General features: G+C 36.0%; 1 pseudogene; it reads left to right on the plus strand.

Moving 5' to 3' along the window:
• Window positions 1–16,939: 16,939 nt before the first annotated feature.
• On the plus strand, window positions 16,940–17,041 carry LOC117030521 (uncharacterized; annotated as a pseudogene).
• The last annotated feature ends 3,126 nt before the right edge of the window (window positions 17,042–20,167 follow it).

The following is a 20,167-nucleotide window of genomic DNA, read 5'->3' on the forward strand; positions in this document are numbered from 1 at the left end:
GTTGGGGGTGGGAGATGAGGGTAAGGGGGATCAAATATACGGTGATGGAAGGAGAACTGACTCTGGGTGGTGAACACACAATGTAATTTATAGATGATGTGATATAGAATTGCACACCTGAAATCTATGTAATTTTAATAACAATTGTCACCCCAATAAATTTAAATAAAAAAAAAATAAACATGTAGGATTACATCAAACTAAAAAAAAATTTCACAGCAAAGGAAACCATCAATAAAACAAAAAGGCATCCTACTGAATGGGAGAAGATATTTGCCAATGATACATCTGCTAAGGGGTTAATATCCAAAATTGATAAAAACCTCATATATCTCAATACCAAAAAAACCAGAAACAATCCAATTAAAAAATGGGCAGAGGACACGAAGAGACATTTTTCTAAATAGGACGTACAGATGGCCAATAGACATATGAAAAAATGCTCAACCTCACTAATCATTAAAGAAATTCAAATAAAAACTACAATGAGATACAACCTCACTCCAGTCAGAATGCCTATCATCAATAAATCAATAAACAAGGGGAAGATATGGAGAAAAGGGAACCCTCGTGCACTGTTGGTGGCATTACCAATAGGTGCAGCCACTATGGAAAACAGCATGGAGTTTCCTCAAAAATTTGAAAATGGAACTGCCTTATGACCCAGCAATTCCACTCCTGGGTATCTATCCAAAGAAATCCAAAACACTAATTTGAAAAAATATATGAACCCCTATGTTTATTGCAGCACTATTCACAATAGCCAAGACATGGAAACAACTGAAATGCCCCTTGATAGATGATTGGATAAAGAAGCTGTGGTACATTTATACAATGGAGTGTTACTAGGCCATAAAAAAGAATGGTATCTTACCATTTGCAATGACATGGATGGATCTAGAGAATATTATGCTAAGTGAAATAAGTCAGATGGAGAAAGACAAACACCATATGATCTCACTTATATGTGGAATCTAAACAACAGAATAAACAAACAAACAAAACAGAAATAGACTCAGATATAGGTAAAAAACTGATCCTTGCTAGATGCGAAGGGGGTGGGGATGGGGAAGAAGGTAAAGGGATTAGAAAGTACAACTTAGCAGTCACAATATAGTCACAGGGATATGAAATACAGTTTGAGAATATAATTAATAACGTAAAGATTACGTAGGGTGCCAGGTGGGCACTGGATTTATTAGGGAGACAAATTCATAGACTGTGTAGATGCCTGACCACTGTGCTATACACCTGAAGCTTAAGTTGAATAATATTGAATGTCAATTATAATTACACACATCCAGTGCACATTGTGTGTGTGTGTGTGTGCGTATGCGTGTGTGTACACCAGGGGTGCCAAAAAAATGTATACAAGTGGACACTTTGGTCAGTGTTGCTCAAGCAATAGTTCACCATAATCAGAAGTGTCTGGACAGTGATGGTAACCACTTTGAGCACCTCTTGTAACTGCACAAGTCAAATGTGACTTGTATTCATCTTTTGCTATTGGTATATAGCAAATTATTACAATTTCAATACAGTTTTTTTCTTTCTTAAACTGTTTATACATTTTTTGATATCCTCTGTGTATATACCATGCTTCCCTGAAAATAAGACTTAACTGGAAAATAAGCCCTAGCATGATTTTTCAGGATGACGTCCCCTGAATATAACCCCTAATGCGTCTTTTGGAGCAAAAATTAATATAAGACCTGGTCTTATTTTCAGGGAAACACGGTATATGTATATATAGTCATGAGATGTGGAATAAACCATAGGGAATATAGTCAATAGTATTGTAACAGATATATACGATGTCAGAGGGGTAGTAGATTGGGGGGGTGGTCATCATTTTGTGAGGGGTGTAAATGTCGAACTATTACATTGCTTTGTACACCTAAAACTAATAAAAACTACATTTTAAGACTAAAAAAAATAGACAAGTAGGACAAAATCAAAGTAAAAACACTTCTGCACAGCAAAGTAAACAATCAACGGAATGAAAAGGCAACCCACATAGTGGGAGAAAATATTTGCAAATCATATGTCTGATAAGGTGTTAATTTCCAAAATATATAAGGAATTCCTACAATTCAATAGCAAAAAATTAAATAATCTGACTAAAAATGAGGAAAGGACTTAGACATTTCTTCAAAGAAGTCATACAAATAGCTAATGTGTTTATGAAGAGATGGTCAACATTGTTAATTACCAGGGAAATGCAAACCAAAACTTCAGTGAGATGCCACTTCAAATCTTTTAGGATGGATATTATTTTTTTAAAAAAAGCTAAGTGTTGGTGAGGTGGTGGAGAAATTGGAACCTTTGTACACTTGGTAGGAATGTAAAATGGTGCAGCCGCTATGCAAACAGTACTGAGATTCCTCAAAAAATTAAAAATAGAACTACTATATGATCCAGCAATTCAACTGCTGGATACTTATCCAAAAGAATTGAAATCAGGATCTTGAAAATATATTTGCACTCCCATGTTCATTGCAGCACTATTCATAATAGCCAAGATATGGAAGAAAACTAAATGTCCACTGATGAAAGAATGGATAAAGAAAATGTGATATACAGATAGAATACACTACCATTCATCCTTAGAAAATAAAGAAAATCTGCCATATGTGACAACATGGATAAACCTGGAGCACATTATGCTACCGTGTTTCCCTGAAAATAAAACCTAACTGGAAAATAAGCCCTAGCATGATTTTTCAGGATGACATCCCCTGAACATAAGCCCTAATGTGTCTTTTGGAGGAAAATTAATATAAGACCCAGTCTTATTTTCGGGGAAACACAGTAAGTGAATAAGTCAGTCACAGAAAAAAAATACTGCATGATTCTACTTACAAGAGGTATGTAAAGTAGTCAAACTCAGAAGTAGAGAATACAACAGTGGTTGCCAGGGGTTATAGGATGGGTAAACGGGCAGTTGTTATTAAATGGGTATAAAGTTCAGTTATGCAAGATGAATAAGCTCTAGGAATCCCCGGCACAACATAATGCCTATAGTTAACAATACAGTATTGTGCACTTCGAAATTTGAGAGTGGACCTCTTGTTAAGTGGTCTTATCCCAAAAAAGCAAAACATACAATGAAACCTTATACTCTGGGAGGTGTTGAGTATGTCTACTACCTTGATTGTGGTGACAGTATTAGGTTGATGCAAACGTAATTGTGGTTTTTGCAATTTTTTTAACTTTTTAAACTGCAATTACGTTTGCACCAACCTAATACCAGGGGTGCTTGCGTAGGTCTAAGCTCATCAAATCGTGCATATTAAATATGTGCAGTTCTTTGTAATCAATTATACCTCAATAAAACCGTTAAAGAACTGTCTCTCTGGCATAGCTAAGCACGTATGTAGCTATAATCAAAAGAAAAGCAGTCGGGGGTTAAATAACTGAGTTATATATTCATCAATAAAGATTAGCAAATTCCTTCTAAGAAAGATGCTGCTCAACCACAAATCCCTGCTAAGTGGTGATCTTCTTTGATATTGAAATTTCATTCTGTTTTCACAGAATAGTCCCAAGAATATGAATTCCCATGCATCATTGTGTCCTGATCACAAAGAACTGTTGCTATCTCTTCTGGCTATAGCCCAGCTCCTGTAGTAATTTTTCTCCACTGAGTCATAATGAATAACAAGCGTGTTCTCTGTGCTCCTTGGCTCCCACCTATCTCCACTCATCCATCTTCTGTCCTAAATCAAAAATATAAAACTACATACACTTCTAAATATCTCACAGTGGACTTTATTTAGAATTCTATACCAGAATGCTAATAATTTTTTTTATTTCTCACATTTTCCAATGCCAAAATTGGCAATTTCTCCTAAAACTGGACAGAAAACCACTTTGTTTTTGAATTATTTTAGTATTACTATAAATACGGGTTAGCATATGTGAGATTATTTAAAACATTGTAGGTTTTTATTATTGAAGTTGTTCTTAAAGCATTCAAAAAGGAAAGGTTATGTTCTCAACAAGAAGTCAGGATATAAAATGGGATGGTATTTACCATGAGTTAGGGAGTTTGAGTCACCTGTGTGTGCAGAAAATTGGTAATTCTGAGTACCTCAAAGACTTGAGCCACCCATCAAGGACAGCATGAGGTGGAAGCATTAAAAGCACTTGGTCTTCAAAGAATAAAGTGTTAGGGGAAAAATTAACATAATTTCTGTACTGTAAATGGCATTTAGGACCAATAGAGAGAAACTATGAAAAATATCCTGGGGTAACCCCTATAGAGACAGAAAGCTTCCAGATTCGGAACAACTTTCAAAAGAAATACAGATTCCTAAATAAGTATTGCTCATTTGTCATCTAAGGTATGCTACCCAGCTCTATTTTTTATCTTTTTATATATACCTCCTGCCTTAGGGACAAGAATATACACTCTGTTGTACTGAGTGATGAGAAGATGAAACTCATGGCAACGTTTTAAAGTACTTAATTCATGCTGAAGCTAAGCAAATCCATGACTCTCCAGGATACATTAGACCAAAATCAGCCAAGTTAGATTTTCATTTATTCTCTTAGTTGTTTGGCAAGAAGCAGATTGAGATGTATGTTTGGGTGAATGAACTCATTTTCACAGTGTGGAGGCTGGAGGCCTTGTCTCCTTAGAATCCATCACGACTGCATTTGTCGGCCTGGGGGAGATGCACACCAGGGTAAGCAGGGTTTCTTGTGGATGCCTTTATTTTCAAAAGTCATACCATGCCAGTTCAATTCAGTTACTAGTTTTGGAGATTGGCAGAAAAGCAGTTTCCCTTGCACAGTTTCATTTATAGTTCCTTTCTATCTAAACATCAAAAAGCAGTGTTAGACTAACACTTTTCTTACAAACCCAAGATTATACTGGTAGTTTTCCAATTTCATTTTACAGATGTTCTCAGCCCTTATGCTCGATACAGTATATTAACAGAATAGAACCAAACTTCAAACTTTCAAAGTGGCTTTATTGGCTTTGCACGGGGAGACATTAATTAAAGTAATTACCGCTTCCACTGGAGATAAGGACCCAAAATTCTCTATTTCAGAATTATTAAAAGCCTGAGGCTTATATACCCCTAGGGAAACAAATATCCTCTGGAAACTGAAATAAGCAGGCACTGTTTTCATAACCCTGATCATATGGACATAGATTGGAACCTTGTTTGTTATTTTGGTTACCAGTTGAAGATAAACATCTACCCCAAAAGGGTCCCTTCTAGAGTTGTTCCCAAATCAGTATGGATGAAAAATTGGGAAAATGCTGAGAAGTACCAAATCTTTAATAAAATTTTCAGTTAGTTGATAAAAGGAGGCATTTTGTGACAGGAATGCATTTCTGGGTAAGTGCAGACAGGTAGAGGGAGAAAAAAGCCCATAATCAGAAATTAAGAAAAAAATAGAAGCTCAAGGTTTTAGTTATTTTAATGGGGATGGTCATTCTACTGATTATTTCATTATTCATGTTATTCTGCTAAACCGTTGGTGCATTATTATGTAGAAGAGAATTAAAGCATCATACAAGATAATGACAAATCCAGCTTTCCCACATGAGGTCAAATAGTTTCTAAAACCCTAGAGGGTAATGCCCTGACATTTTCTTCCGGTTTAAGCAATCTAGAAACTGGTAGTAAAAGTGAAAATAATTTGACTAAATGAAATTTTTATTGCTTCATTAGGAGAGAAACACAAATGACTCAACTGTTTTAATACAGTTTAAGATTCCTTTAAAGAATCTTCATGATTCATTTACATTTACTTTTTACTAATATGAAACCACACAAAATCTGTTCCCCAAAAGAGAGACAGGGATGATACCAGAATATAAATATTACTACTGGGGGAATGATTGTTTAAAGTAAAGCAGGACGTAGATTTCAGCCAGTAAATGGTAGTCTTAGGTTAATGTTTTTGTAAAGATTTGCATTTTATGGTAACTACATAAGTCGGTTGACTAAAGTCAAATTCATTTTTCAACTTTCAAGATGGTAAATTACCTCTGAAAGAACCTGCAGTTTCTTAGAAATATAACCACTGGAAAATACGTTTAAAGTTGAAAAATAAAAGTATCTTTTCTCTCTAATTTAGTTAGTAAGTTAGTAGACAAAAATACTGTTTTTCATTTGTTTCCTCTCTCTCGCTCTCTTTTTCTCTCTCCCACTCTCTCTCTCTCTCTCTTTCTCTCTCTTTCTTTCTCATGTCACCGGACCAGAAACATTGATTCATTAGCACCTACTAGTTGTGGTGGCTGCAATGTACCTCACTTATCAGTTTGCCTCAATATATTTTACTTACAAGCAGGGGATATAGTATATAGGTGAAATGCTTTGGCTTTCAATGCTGCTTATAAGAGACCTTGACAAAAATGGTCATTTCCTCTTGAACACCCAAGTCCAGCAGTGGAAACACCTGCTTATGGATGCTTCAAGTTTAACCCCCGCAAAAATACTGCTGAACATGACCAACCCCTACATTCTCCCCAAAATTTCTGTACTAACTAAACAAACAAATAGTTAACCTTTGACAAAGGAAACTGGAAATTATTTTAGCTCCAGTAAACTAAACTTAATGTATTTTTGTATAGTCTTGAATATTTTAAAATTCTATTTTTTCCAGTGTATGTAATATTTTTATTATCAGTTTGGATACTCTCCATAAGAAAATTTCCCAAATGTGGCATAGCAGCAGTGGATGTGTAAATAAGCCGATAAGAACAGAATCAGTATGCTGTGTCAGGCTGAGCCTGTGTCTTCCCAATTATCAGACCATTTTTTACTTCCTCAAATTCCTTTTATAGCCATCAAAAAAAATTTGTTGAGGGCTTCATATTGCTCAAGAACGCAGCTGGCATTTGGCAGTGTGTTCACCCAACAAAACACAGACCAGAAATGCCAGATTAGATTGGTCTTGTCTGTGTTCTTCCTCCCATCATTCTCCTGCGCTTTACACCCATTCTTTTCTCCTGCCTACCGTGTCTCACATTTGCAGTCGGGCTCCTTTGGAAACCTTCCTGTCCCTTCCCCAGCACCACGTTTCAATTTTAACCAGCACTCATGTTCTGCCCAACTCTGGATCCAGATTCTTGCTCCTCGTGTCCTTGCCTGGACAACACAGGGATGAGTGATTGCACTCCGGATGTTGTTCTGTTTTCAATTTTCCAGCTCAGAGAATTCACAGTTCTGATCTAACCCCTGAGACAGGGAGGCTGGCTGGAGTCTTGCCGTGCCACGTGTGGTCCGAGGACCAGCAGCCTCGGCTTCTCCTGGGAGCTCGTTAGGAATGCAGGATCTCAGTTCTGACTCCACACCTGCTCAAACAGAATCTGCTTATCTGCATTTTAACAAGATTCCCAAAGTAGTTTTGTCTGTTCGTTAGGTATGAGAAGCACTGGGCTAGATCATTGGTCCACAAAATTATGTTTTCCAACTGTACTGAGATATAATTAACATGTAACATTGTGTAAGATTAAGGTGTACAATGGGATAATTTGATACACGTTTATATTGTGAAATGTTAGCCACAAGGTATTTAACACAACTTTTACCTCATAATTATCATTTGTCCTCATTATGATAAGAACATCAGAGTTCTACTCTCAGGTACATGCAAGCCAGTGACATATGTCATGGCCAGATCCACACCTATTAGGGTCTGTGAGGGGCCTTGGCTCTCAGTGTGCACTCTTGTGGCTGCAGGGACTTTTCAAAGGTGTGCACACAGCAGTGAAGGCTAGTGATAGAGTTGGGGTTAGCAGTGTGTAGGTTCACAGCTGCAGTGGCTGGCTGCAGGCATGTGCAGTGGTGCAGGCCAGTGACAGGAATCAAGGCCAGATCTGGGCCCATAAGCAGTTGTGGGGGCCTTGGTGTTCAGTGTGCACTTGTGCAACTGCGGGGGTTAGCTGTGGGCGTGTGCACAGCAGTAGAGGTTGGTGACAGGAGCTGGGGCTGGCTGTGTGCCAGCAAGCACAGTAGTGCAGGCTAGTGATAATAGTCAGGGCCAAATCTAGGCCCGTGAGCAGCCATGGAAGCCTTGGCTGCTAGTGTTCACTTGTGTGGCTGCAGGGGCTGTCCATGGGCATACACACAGCAGGAGGGTCCACCATGGGGTCCTAGGCTGCTGTCTTGCATGAGAGCAGCTGCTGAGGCCTGGGCTGGATGTCAACGCAGATCTCAGGCTCTGGCATGAGGGAGGGGAAGGGAACAGGGACTCAGGCAGCTGGCATCTGCAAATGCCAAAACTTGTGGGGCAAAAATCTGAGTGGTGAAATATGCATGGGGTCCTCAATGGCTGTCTTGGCTATTGGTTTCCTCAGAGGCAAAAGCTATTGGAGTCCTTCACAGAACAATCTGCTGGGGTCCATGATGAGGTTATCAGTGACGATGGAGCATCCGTAATATCTGTAGAGATACTTAGGGGTAAACGCGCCTCTGCAAAGCAGGCCACTGGGAACCATAGTCATTTCTTCCTATGTGGCTGCTACTGGTAGCCCCTGCCGTTCTTCCTCATTCCTAGCCATCTCTAGACATCTCAACTTTGCCAGTCTCTGGGTGGGGTGAAACGGAAGAGGGTCCTTCATGACTGGAGAGGCTGGTCACTCACCCCATTCACTCGGCTTTTCCTGGTGAGTGAAACTCTCTTGGACTGGGGAGTCAGTTCTCTCTTGGTGCTGAGCAGTGCTAGCCTGGAGGATGGGATGATGCAGGCCAAATTAAACTGTTCCTCTTACCCTTTTTATGTGGTTATTCTCAAGGTTTTTTGCTCCACTGTTTTGCTGCAGCCTCTTAGGTGGACTCCTGAGCTCTCTTACAGCTATTTTTGTTCTTGGGCAGCTATTTGTGTGTGTGTGTGTGGTGGTAGGGGTGGGGATGAAGTCTGGGGTTTCCCACTCTTCCCTCTTGGTGAGCCCATTTTTTATTTTAAAAGTATAGTCTAAAAAACAGCAAATACAGAAAAGAATGATAAAGAGTATTGAGATTACTCATAACATTACCATCCAGAAATAACTCGTGTTAACATTTCAGAAGTTATCCTTGGAGACCATTACCTATGTGCAGCAGATCCTCACTTAATGTCTTTCATAGGTTCTTGGAAACGGTGACTTTCACCAACAGGATGTAAAATGAAACCAATTTTAGCACAGGCTAATTGATATAAACAAGACTTAAGTTCCTATGGCATATTTCTGGTCACAAAATTATCACCAAACTTCTAAATAAAAACCCAAAACAATTCCACTATTAAACATTGAAATAACTGTGAACTATCCAGTTAAGAAAGATTAATAAAAACAAGTAAGATCATTATTTTCCAACCCTCTTATTCCAGTTCAGAATAGTGCTGGCGGGAGCCTCTTCCAGCAGCTCAGGGTGCAAGACAGGAATCCACCCTGGAGAGGATGCCCATCCATTGTAGGGTACACCCACACCCACTCCCACACTCACTCGGACTGGGACAATGTAAATATGCCAACTAACCTCATGTGCACATCTTTGGGATGTGGGAGGAAACTGGAGTCTCCAAAGAAAACCCACGCAGACATGGGGAGAACGTGCAAACTCCACACAGACAATGGAACTGGATGTAAACTTGTAAAGTATACAACCATTTGCGATTGGCTTTTATTGCACAGCATAATTCTCTGGAGATCTATCTAGATTGTTGCATCAATATTTCCTTCCTTCTTATTGCTGAGAAGTATTTAATGATATGGCTGTATCACAGTTTGTTTACGCATTGACCCATTAAAGGACATCTGTGTTGTTTCCAGTTTTCAGCTATTATTAGTAAAACTGCTCTAAACATTCACATGTAGTTTTTTTGTGTGAACATAAGTTTTCATTTCTCTGGGACAAATGCCCAGATGTGCAATTTCTGGGTCTATGATACTTTTATATTAGTTTTTTTTCTTGACTGCCAAATATTTTTGCAGACTGGCTGTACTATTTTAAGAATTCTCAAGAATTTAGGAACCATTTTAAATTCTCATTAGTGATATATGAGCAATCCAGTTTGGTATTGTCACTATTTTTTTGATAGATATCGATTTATTCTTTTATCAATCATGCCTTGGTGTCAAGTCTAAGAACTCTGCCTAGCCTTAGATCTAGAAGAAATTCTGCTATATATTTTTCTAAAGTATTATTGAAATACTTCTAAAGTATTATTGAAAAGTGTTATTGAAATAAAGTATTATTTTCATTTACATTTGTGATCTATTATGAATTCGTTTTTGCATAATGTGTGTACTTAGGTGGATTTTTTTTAATGAAATTCACATAACATAAAATTAACCTTTTTGAATGAAACAATTGAGTAAAACGTAGTACATTTAAAATGTTGTGTAACCACCATCTCCATCTATTTCCAAAACATTAGAACTATCCCGAAAGCAAATCTGATACCCATTAAGCAATCATTCCTTATTCACACCTCCCTTCAGTCCATGACAATCACTAATCTAAATTCTGACTTTATGTATTACCTTTCTGGATATTTTATATAAATGGAATTGTATAATATGTGACCTTTTGTGTCTGGCTTCTTTCATTTAGCATAATGTTTTTGAGGGTCATTCACCTTGAAGCATGTGATCAGTGTTTCATTCCTTTTTATGGCTGAATAATATTACATTATAGTAATACACCATATTTTGTTTATCTAGACTACTGAGTGTAAATAATGCTGCTATGAACATTAGTGTACAAGGTTTCCTTTTTTTCTTTCAACTTGTTTTAAATTCTTTGGGTTATGTACCCAGAAGTGGAATCGCTGGGTCACATGGTAATTCTATGCTTAATTTTTGAGAAACCACCAAATATTTTTGACAGTGGTTACACAATTTTACATTCCCACCAATGATGTGTAACGGTTTAGACTTCTCCATATCCTCACCAACAATTGTTATTATCTGAGTTTTCTATTCTAGCCATTCTAGTGGGTGTAAAGTGATATTTCATTGTGAATTTGATTTGTATTTTGCAGATGAATAATGATGCTGAGCATTTTTTCATATATACTCTGACCATTTGTATATATTCTCTAGAGAAATGTTTATTCAAGTCATTTACCCATTTTTAATTGGGTTGTTTCTTTTAGTTGTTAAGTTTTAAATATTTTGTAAAATATATTTTGCATACTAGACCTTTATCAGATATATGATTTACAAATATTTTATCTTATTCTGTAATTGTCTTTTCCCTTTAGTATTATCCTTTTATGCACAATTTAAAAATTTTGAAGTTCTGTTTATCTATGTCTTTCTTTTGTTGCTTAAGCTTTTTGATGTCATGTCTAAGAACCCATTGCCTTATCCAGGGTTATAAAAATTTATCCTTTTTAGAAAAATGTCTCTTTAAGTCCTCTGCCCTATGATCCAGTAATCCCACTCCTAGGTATCTATCCGGAGAAATCCAAAACTCCAATACAAAAATCTTTATGCACTCCTATGTTTATTGCAGCACTATACACAATAGCCAAGACATGGAAACAACCAAAATGCCCATCGGTAGATGACTGGATTAAGAAACTGTGGTACATTTATACAATGGAGTATTACGCAGCCATAAAGAAGAAAGAAATCTTACCATTTGCAACAACATGGATGGACCTAGAGAACATTATGTTAAGTGAAATAAGTCAGACAGAGAAAGATAAGTACCATATGATCTCACTTATTTGCGGAATCTAAAGAAAAGAATAAGTGAATGAACTAACCAGAAACAGTTTTGGAGACAAAGAGGAAAAACTGAGGTTTGCTAGATGGGCGGGGGGGGGGGCGGGTGAAGGGATTGAAGGGCAGTCGGTGACCGCAGGATGGCCACGGGGTTTGAAAATTAATCTGGGGAACGTAATTTAGCGGTTACCAGAGGGTAAAGGGGTTGGGGGTGGGAGATGAGGGTAAGGGGGATCGAATATACGGTGATGGAAGGAGAACTGACTCTGGGTGGTGAACACACAATGTAATTTATAGATGATGTGATATAGAATTGCACACCTGAAATCTATGTAATTTTAATAACAATTGTCACCCCAATAAATTTAAATAAAAAAAAAAAATTATCCTTATGCTTTCTCCAAAGAGTTTCATATTTTAACTCTTACACTTAAGTCTTTAATCCTTTTGAGCTATTTTTTGTACATTTTGTGAGGTAGGTGTCCAACTTCATGCTTTGTATATGAATATCCAGTTGTAACAGCACCATTTGTTCAAGAGACTAATCTTTCCTCATTGAATGATCTTGGCACTCTTGTGAAAAATCAATTTACCATTGATGTATGAGTTTATTTCTGAACTTTCAATTCTATTCTATTGATCTATGTGACTATCCATATGTCTGTACTACATTATTTTGATCACAGCAGCTTTTTTGGTTAGTTTTGAAACCAAGAAGGACGAGTGCTCCAACTTTATTGTCCTGTTTCAAGATCATTTTGGCTATTTGAGGCCTCATACAAAACTGGATCAGCTTTTCCACTTCCAGAAAAAAATGTGGAATTTTGATGGGGATTGCATTGAATGTATAAATCACTTTTCAGACTATTGCCATCTTGACAATCTTAAGTGTTCTGATCCATGAACATGGGTGTCTTTAAAAATTTCTTTCAGTAAAATTTTGTACTTTTCATTGTACCAGTCTTGCACTACTTTGGTTAAATTTATTCTTAAATATCTTATTTTTTATGCTATTATAAATTGAATTGTTTTCTTAATTTCTTGTTGCTTATTCATTGTGAGTGTATAGAAATAAAACTGATGTTTGAGTGTTCATTTTGTATCTTATAACTTTGCTGAATTCACTTAATAGTTTTAATAGTAGTTTGATGGGTTTTTTGGGATTTTCTATATATAAGAACATGTCAGTAAGAAACAAAAATAGTTTTATGTCTTCCTTTCCAATTTCAATGTCATTTACTTTATTATTTTATTTATTCCCTATTTTCTCTAGCTAGAACTTTCAGTACAATGTTAAATAGAAGTGGGAAAAGTGGGCATCCTTTTCTTTCTCCTGATCTTAGGAGGAAATCTTTCATTCCTTCACCACTGAGTATATTAGCTTGGGGTTTCCTGGACTATTGAGTGTTTTTATCATGAAAGGGTGTTAGATATTTGTCAAATGTTTGTCTACATCAATTGAAATGTTGGTGTGTTTTTTTTCAACTTAATTATATTAATGTGATTAAATTGATTTGTGTGTATTGAACCAGCCTACTATTCAGGGAATAAGTTCCCCTTGGTCATGGTGCATAACACTTTTAATATGCTGTTAGTACTGCTATTATTTTGTTGAGAATTTTTGCATCTATAGTTTAAGTACAGGTCTATAATTTTATTTTCTTATAACTTTATCTGGCTTTGATATCAAAGTAAAGACTATCTTATGAAGTGAATGAGGAAGCGTTCCCTTCTCTTCAATTTTTTGGAAATGTTTGAGAAAGATTAATATTAATTCTTTTAAAAGTTTGGTATAATTCACCAGTGAAGCCATCTGTTCCTGTGCTTTTCTTTACTGGAGGTTTTGATTTTATCTTTCTGATTTTTAATAATTTGTATCTTTTCTCTTTTTCTTAATCACTCTAGCTAAAGATTTTCACAGTATTTATTTAAAGGTTTTCACAATATTTATTTAAAGGAGAAATTTAGTTTTCGTGATTCTGTTACTCTTCTATTTCATTTATCCTCAATCTAATCTTTACCATTTCCTTCCTTTTGCTAGTTTTAGGTTGAATGTGTTCTTCTCTTCTTTATTTCTCAACATATAAAACTGGACATTTTTCCCCTTTTTGATTTGAGCATTTAGTGCTATAAATTTCCATCTGAGCAATGCTTTTGCTGCATCCAATAGGTTTTGGTATGTTTTGTTTTGCTTCCATTCATCTCAAATTATTTTCTAATTTCCCTTGTGATTTCTTCGGTACAGTTACACTGATTGTTTAAGAGGCCATTGTTGAATTTCTGCATATTTGTGATTTTTTTTCCAGTTTTTATTCTATTGATTTCCAGTTTTGTTCCATTGTGGTAGGAGAAGATACCTTGTACGACTGCTATATTTTTAAATGTATTAAGACTGGTTCTGGACCCCGCCCTGCGTCCCTAGTGGTCGGGGCAGACGCAAGCTAGGTGTGCGCCGCCTGCCTTGGTCTCCCTTCCCGCCTCCATTCCCAGTGGGCCCTTGCGCAGGACGTGCAGTTGGCTCCCCCACTGCCACATCCCTCCTGGTTGTTTGCAGGCATGGACCTCTTCACTTGGGTGAGCTCCGGAAAGGTCCCAGCTAGCTGTGATTGACTGATGCAGTGGCTGAGAAACTGGGCCTGAGAAACTCTGGGCCAGCGGGCAGAGTCGGCTCATGGGCGTGCCAGGTGCTCTCAGCTAATCCAAAAGCAAATGAGGAATTCAGAAAAATATTGTCAATTCCAGATCAACATGCAAGTATTTAGAGAAAATTGGAAAAGGAGAGGCTTACTACAGCTTTATTTGAGGACTTTTTAAAGAACACAGAGTTCTAGCTGTGGGCTTCAAATCTTGGAGCAAAACCAGAGACACTGCCAGAGCAAACAAGAACAGAAGTACAAATGGAAGACTGGTCAAAAGCATTATGGGACATACAAATAATGATTTACATTATGGATGTATGATTCCTTGTCAAGTTACTTCAGACTTCAGTAAAGAGAAGACTGCAGCATTTCTTCTAATAGAATTGGACAATCTCAGAGCAAGCAATTAAAAACTTCAAGAAAGTTTTAACTGACTGAAGAAGATAAAGAGCACAGAAAACTAAAGCTTAAACTGGAACTCCAAGACAAAGCAACACAAGCTCACATTGCTGAAAAGACCACAGACTGACTGACCTGACAATTGTGGATTGAGCAAAAATTTTAAAAAGGAATTAAGACTCAAACTCAGGAACTAAGGCAGTGAAAGGAATCACAACATGGGGAATTCCTTAAATAAAATTAACTTTAAATAATTGTGCCTGTGTTACACATAATTTAAAAAAAAAAGACTTGTTTTGTGGCACAACATATGGTATATTCTGGGTAACATCCCATGTGTACTTGAGAAACATGTATGATACTGTTGTTAGGTTATATATGTCTGCTAGGTCTAGTTGGTTCATAGAGTTGTTGAAGTGGTCTTTTTCCATACTAATATTCCATCTAGTTGTTCTATCCATTATTGATAGTGTGGAATTAAAATTTCAAACTTTATTGTAGAACTCTTTTTTTTTCCTTTTAATCTGTCAGTTTAGCTTCATATACATGTATTTGGGGCCTCTGTTGTTAGGTGTGTATATATTATTATTGTCATATCTTTTTAAATGTATACTAATGTTCGTCTTTGTATCTTATAATGATTTTTTTACTTAAAATCTATTTTTCTAATATTAGTATGGAGACCCCAGATGTCTTTTGGTTAATATGTACTTGTAATATCTTTTTCTATCCTTCTACTTTCAAATTATTTGTGTCTTTGGATCTAAAGTGTGTCTCTTATAGACAGCATATAGTTGGATCATTTTTTTTAATCCATCTTTCCAATCTCTGTCTTTGGAGACTTTAAGCCATTGTATTTAAAGTAATTACTGATAAGGAAAGAGTTTCTTCTACCATTTTGCTAATTCTTTTCTATATATACTTCTCAATTCCTCCATCACTGTCTTTTTTTTGTGATTAATTATTTCTACAGCACCGTTTTGATTCCTATCTAATTTCCTTTTGTCTATATTTTTAAATTACTTTCTTAGTGGCTACTCTTGGGATTACAATTAAATTCTTAATTTTATAACAATCAAGCTTATTAAGAAGTATGTGTATTTGCTGTGGTTGGATGAAGTATTCCATACATGTTAATTAGATCTAGTAGACTGATGGTGCTAGCTAGTTCAACTATACCCTTACAGTTTTTCTGCCTGGTGGATCTGTAAATTACTGATAGAGGGGTGTTACGTCTCTAACTAAAATAGATTAATCTATATCTCCTTGTAGTTTTATGAGTTTTGCCTCAAGTATTTTGATGCTCTGTTGTTGGGTGAATACACAATAAGGATTGTTCTGTCTTCTGGGAGAATTAGCCTCTGTATTATTATGTGATGTCCCCCTTTATCCTTTATAAGTTTCCTTGCTCTAAATTCTGCTTTATCTGAACTTAATATAACTACTGCAGCTTTCTGTTGATTAGTATTAGCATGGAATATCTTTGTCTGTCCCTTTACTTTTACTCTATCCCTGTCTTATATTTAAAGTGTTTTTTTAAAAAAATATTAGTTCCAGGTGTACAAAACAACATGATGATTAGACATTTACACCCCTCACAAAGTGAAAACCCCCCATCTACTACCCCTCTGACATCATATATAGCTGTTACTATACCATTGACTATATTCCCTATGCTACACTTTACATCTGTGGGGGGAATATATATACATATATTGGTGCCAGAAAAAGTATACACATTTTAAGAAAGGAAAACTGTATTAAAATTGTAATACTCAATATATACTGATAACAAAAGATGAATACAAGTCACGTTTGACTTCTGCAATTACAAGAGGTGCTCAAAGTGGTTATTATCAGTGTCCAGACATTTCTGATTACGGTGAACTACTGCTTGAGCAACGCTGACCAAAGTGTCCACTTGTACACATTGTTTTGGCATCCCTGATATATATATATATATATATATATATATATATATATATATATACCTGATATATATATATACACACATATATATATACATATATACGTATATACGTATATATATACACGTGTGTGTATGTGTGTGTGTGTGTGTGTGTATGTGTGTATATATATATACTATATATATATATAGTGTTTATCTGAAAATAAGACCTAGCTGGACAATCAGCTCTAATGCATCTTTTGGAGCAAAAATTAATATAAGACCCGTTCTTATATTATACTATATAATATCGCTTCTCGGCCTTTTGGCTAAGATCAAGTGTATTATACTACATAAGACCCAGTATTATACTATATTACATTATGTTATATTATATATTATAGACCCAGTTTTATATTATATTATATAAGACCCGATATTATATTATATTATATTATATTATATTATATTATATTATATTATATTATAGACCCAGTCTTATTTCACTATAAGACTGGGTCTTATATTAATTTTTGCTCCAAAAGACAGATTAGAACTGATTGTCGGGCTAGGTCTTATTTTCGGGGAAACACGGTATTTATATATATATATATATACACATATACATACATATATACATATATATATATAAATAATTGTAGTTGAAATTCAGTATTATTCTACTTGAGCTTCAGGTATACAGTGTAGTGATCAGGCATCTACACAATCTATGAAGTGTGTTTCTTATAGACAACATATAGTTGGGTCTTTCTTTTTATCCACTGTCTCTGTCTTTTAACTGATGTATTTAGACCATTGATGTTGAAGTGAGTATTGTTAAGTTGGATTAATATCCCCTACATTTGTTATTGTATTCTGTTCATTGCCCTTATTGACTCTTCCCCTGCTTTTTCTGGTTTTAATTTAGCATTTTATATAATTCCATATTTCCCTCTCTTAAAACATCAATTATCCTACTCTTTACATTTTTAGTGGTTGCCCTTGAGTTTTCATTACACATTTACAATTAATCAAAGTACTCTTTCAAATAACACTACACCACTTTACAGATATTGCACATACCTTATAACAGAGTATTCCCAATTCATCCCTTCTGTCCATTATCACATTATCATTCATTTCACTTAAACATAGGCCATAATCACTGAATACATTGTTGCTATTATTATTTTGAACAAACTTTTATTCTGTTATATCAAATAAAAATATAATTCTCTAAGAAAAAGTCTCCCTTATTGTCGTCTGGGGTTCCCTGGAGAATTCTTCTTAGATAAGGTCTGAGACATACATTTCTTTCAGTTGTATTCCTGTTATTATGAAGGAGCCCTATTGATGTGCTGCTAATAGGTGTGAGAAGAGGAAGCATTCTATGGTCCTGTGATTAGTTCTCAGCCTTTAAGTTAGGTTTTAAGGATATTTTCTTATTATATAGTTAAAATGTAGTTAACTGTGTCACTCTTTACTGAATCGTAATTATTTTGTTTTCTAATTAAGAAATACTTTTATGAATTTGACCTCAAAGGCAAGGGAACTAAAAGCTAAACTAAATGAATGGGACTATATCAAACTAAAAAGCTTCTGCACAGCAAAAGAAACCATCAAGAAAACAAAGAGGCAACCAACCGAATAAGAGAAGATATGAGGTTGATGCAAAAGTAATTGAAGTTTCTGCAATTATTTTTAATCTTTTAAACCACAATTACTCTTGTACCAACCTAATATTTGTAGACAACACCTCCGATAAGGAGCTAATATCCAAAATATATAAAGAACTCATACAACTCAACAACAGAAAACCAAACAATCCAACTTAAAAATGGGCAGAGGACATGAACAGACACTTCTCCCAAGAAGATATACAAACGGTCAAAAGATATGTGAAAAAATGTCCAACTTCACTAGCTATTAGGGAAATGCAAATCAAAACCACAATGAGATATCACTTCACACCTGTTAGAATGGCTATCATCAACAAGAGAAATAATAACAAGTGTTAGAGAGGCTGTGGAGAAAAAGGAACCCTCATACGTTGTTGGTGGGAATGTAAATTGGTATAGCCACTATGGAAAACAGTATGGAAGTTCCTCAAAAAATTAAGAACAGAATTATCACATGACCCAGCAATCCCTCTCCTAGGTATCTACCAAAAAAAAATCTGAAACCATTTATCTGTAAAGATCCATATACTTCAATGTTCATTGCAGCATTATTTACGGTGGTCAAGATATGGAAACAACCAAAGTGTCCTTCAATAGATGATCGGATAAAGAACATGTGGTGTATATACACAATGGAATACTACTTTGCCATGAGAAAAGATGAAATAGTGCCATTTGCAACTACATGGATGGATCTTGAGATTATTATGCTAAGTAAAATAAGTCAGACAGAAAAAGTCGGCAACCATATGACGTCACTCATATGTGGGATATAAAACTGAAAGACAGGAACAAGACTAACAAAGAAATAAAAACTCATAGACACAGACAACATTTTAGCGGTTACCAGAGGGTAAGGGGGGAAGTGAGAGTGGTAAAAAAGGGTAAAGGGGGTCAAATATATGGTGATGGAAGGAGAACTGACTTTGGGTGGTGAGTACACAATGTGATATATAGATGATGTATTATAGAAATGTACACTTGAAATCTATGTAATTTTACTAACCATTGTTACCCCAATACATTTAATTAAAAAAAGAGAGACTCATTGTTGTCTTGAAACTAGATTTCTTAAAATATAAAACCCATTGTCCTTCGATTACAGAATTTTTGTCACAATATATACTATAAAATATTGTGACATTGTGGGTGTAAGTTTGAATTGTGAGTGACTATGTCCCACACAGTCTACTCCAAATAAAGTTGGCCTCGGTGAAGTCTGATGTTACACACACTAGTTGAAAGTTCTACTAATGTGACTCATATATTTCCAGACCATATCCTGGACTCATGCCATTTAAACAGAGGGATCCACTACCTAAGATTTCACAATTCCTCCTTTTAAGACAAACCACTGTAGCTCTAGGGTCTCCTTTTCACATGATAAAGACATCTCTGAGGTGATCAATCTTTTACGCTTTTTGAAAATCATTGTATACAACAATACTAGGATATCAGACAAATGAAGAGACAAAATGGGAAAAGTGTTATTTGGGGAGGAAGAAGAGGGATTATGAAGTTTCTGCTTAGAAGACTGTCTTGGGTGGGGTAAATGTGGGATGGGGAGAAGGGGATGCACAATTAGGAGGGACAGCATGACACAGGGATCACAGTCCTGGTGAGGGGTGGGTGCATAGCTTATGTGCAGAGAGTGATTTGGAAAGGAAAGATGGAATAGTGACAAAAGCCAGCTTGGCCCCTTTTCATGTCTGTGTATTAACCGCATCCTAGAGCTACAGCAGATGAAGGTCTGGGCAGCCAGCTGATGTCTATGCATCCGTGGCTTTGGCAAGCACAGTGAGGTGGGGGACGTGGAGGAAGTCAGTTGCAAGCTTGGGAGGAAAAACGGTGGAAGACA

This window comes from Rhinolophus ferrumequinum, chromosome X (genome assembly GCF_004115265.2).
Source record: "Rhinolophus ferrumequinum isolate MPI-CBG mRhiFer1 chromosome X, mRhiFer1_v1.p, whole genome shotgun sequence".
Taxonomy (NCBI): Eukaryota; Metazoa; Chordata; class Mammalia; order Chiroptera; family Rhinolophidae; genus Rhinolophus; species Rhinolophus ferrumequinum.